Consider the following 3083-nt stretch of genomic DNA (forward strand, 5'->3'; position numbering starts at 1 on the left):
CAAAGCTGCCTTTAGCTCACGGACCTTTGCTGCCCGTAGAGCGCTTCCCGATGGGTAGTTAGCATGGTAGCTTTCATGACGCGTAGTGAAGTGTCGCTCCACATTGTGCCGTTTTGCTGTCGCCACAGTCGCCCCGCAAATGAAACATACGCAGCTTCCTTTCACAGTAGTAAAAAAAAAACTCTTCCTCCCATTCACTGTGAAAATTATACGTTTTCTTTCTTTTTCCTGCCATGTTTTGGGGGTAAGAAACTGCATTCCGCTCACCATCTTCACTACCCGCCAGCTTACTCTCCACAAGCGCGAAGGTTTTGTCAGGTGCACAATACTGGCCTTTGAAGTAGGTCAGAGTTCACCTAAACTTCACGTATAATAAATATTTTAAATTATTTTATTTTTAATACATTATCATTTTCAAATCTCTAAAAATACTAGTGTGGTTAAAAAAATAGCGATTAAAAAAAATTTAATTTTAGAGCAGCGAGTTATGCTGTTTTTAGAAGAGGCCTGCGGGCGACTCATGTGGTCCTTGCGGGCGACTTGATGCTCGCGGGCACCGTGTTGGTGACCCCTGCTCTAAAGACTGAGCATGATGATAAAATTTTTCTCCCTCAGGTGATCTCACTGAAAACCATGTTAAAGAAAAAATGACGCCAGTCGGCTCCGGTCTACCTCCACTCCTTAATCCAGAGCTACACTCCCTCTCGACAGTTACGCTTTGCCAGCGAAAAACGCCTAGTGCTCCCACCATAATGTGGCGCAAAATCAGTAGCTAGACTCTTCTCCTCTGTTGTCCCCTGGTGGTGGAACGATCTACTAAACTCAGTCCAATCCGCTTTTAAAAGCAAGCTAAAGACTTAGTTGTTTAAGGAGCATTTCCGCACTGAACTTAACTCTACTCCTCAACAGAATGAGTTAGAAAGATTTGTCCAGCTCTTTGGCTCAACCAAGTACTGAACAAGCTGTGTGCACTTATGCCCAAGATGATATTGTTTGATGAAATCGTGATGTTGCATTAAACAAAATGACTCCCAAAAAACTACAAAAAACAACAACAAAAAAATTATATGGACTGCCTCTAGCACTACATGACAGCAGCTGGGTCCAACTGGACTCAAAGCAGTCTGACTATCACTTAATGAAGTTCCTTCTTGTTTGAATTCTTGCTTGTGTTGTTCTTATTCTCAAATTTAAGTCGCTTTGGATAAAAGCTTCTGCTACATGACTGTAGAGTAGAGTAAGTGTCAGTAGCCAATGTAGAGTTTTTGTAATTAAATATTTTGAAAACAGTGAAATATAAATTTTAAAAACACAATCATTTTTTTTTATAGAATTTCAACTTTTGATTACTTTTTTAAAATAAGCACACTTATTTTTCAAATAAATTAATCAAAAACTTTATTTTAATCTTTCACATAAAACAATTATTTGTGGAAAAGATTAATAGATGACTGTTTTACAAGACTTTAGTCTGTTATTGCCTAATTAATGAGTTTTAAGTTTTGTACTTATATGGCCCAGCTGGTTTTTGGTGCCTAATAAAATAGAAATAAAAATGATTCTTTACAGGATTAAATCAATGCAATACAACCAGGACACACCAAATAAATATCTCACACTGCCACTTCAGCCAGTGAGCTGAGTATTGGCCAATACCTTTGTACGGCTAAAATGTGAAAACACCTAGATTTACCGCCCAGTACAAGTTTCACATGTTTTGGTAACTATAACAATTTAAAAGATTCTGTAACTTAGGATTGTTCCATTTTAGGATTTATGCACTTTATTGTGAAAAGAATACATCCACTTTCACTTGTAAGGTGTTACGCATCAAAACAAGAAAAGTATAAAAAGCAAAACAAAACAAAACATAATGTCCTGTGCTACTATTCATCTAACGAAAGTAAGCCAAAATAACAAAGCAGTTGTCATGGACTCAGGAGGATGTGGACCAAAATGCAGGACTCAGAGGCAAATGGAATCTAGATACAAAGCTTAAGGCTGGATACACACAAAGATTATCGGGCTGTTTTTGTTCCGACGTTGCCCCTTCTTGACCAAGGACGGCAAATGCTCGATTATCTTATGTAATATAAGATTTTCCTATAAAGTTATCATTTGGTCTGAGGTGTGTTATGAGCGAATTCGTCCCAACAATCAGCTCCAAAACGGGTCGTAGCCGACAATAGGAAGTATTGAACATGTTCAGTATTTACAACTAAAAGTCTTCACGTGTGTGTGGAAAGCCGTGACTGTGTGGGTTGTGACGTGGAACGGAATGTAGCCAATCAGAGAGCGAGCTGACTGGGGAGCAAGGAAGGATATAAAGTCTGTGTTCATGCCATCTCTAGTCTGTTACTTATTCATTTTTCTTTGGGTCTGGATTTTTCTGTTAATAATAGTCGCAAGACCACCAGCATTCCCCCCGTCTTGTATATCCTCTTCTATATTGGGTGTTGTGATTGCCAGTTGTTGCTATGGTTCTTCTTCTTCATTTTTGTTAGCTCACATTTGATCACGTGAGATTTCAGGCTCGGAGGACTAGATTTTAGATAGTTTGCGAGACAGTATCGTTATGTGTGTTGTTCTGTGATGAAATTATCACAGCACACCACACACAGTATGAGCAAAACTGTTAAATGCCTGATTTTTTATCTTCATGTGTGCGGTCACAAACGAATACCTAACCTTAATTTCGAGAACAGGATGTACTTGAGATAAACAGCAGGGAAACACAACAGATGATGTAACAAAACAAAGGAAACCGAAACCAAGGGGTAAATACACTGAGGACACCTAATAGAAAACAGGTGGAGTGAGTTTGCTAATTAAACCAGGTGTGCTGACAAACATGAAGCAAGAAGCAAAATAAAATACACAAGGGGGGAAACCTACAAAATAAAACAGGAAAGCCAGAATTCAAAATAACAAGGCTAAAAAACCCAATCCAAAATCTACAGAGCAGAAATTGTGTGGAAAACTATCTATTCCACACAATTCTATTCTATTCTATTCTACAGTCATTTAGCAGACGCTTTTATCCAAAGCGACTTACATTTGAGAGGAAGAACAACACAAGCATG

Source organism: Melanotaenia boesemani, chromosome 1 (assembly GCF_017639745.1).
Source record: "Melanotaenia boesemani isolate fMelBoe1 chromosome 1, fMelBoe1.pri, whole genome shotgun sequence".
Lineage (NCBI taxonomy): Eukaryota > Metazoa > Chordata > Actinopteri > Atheriniformes > Melanotaeniidae > Melanotaenia > Melanotaenia boesemani.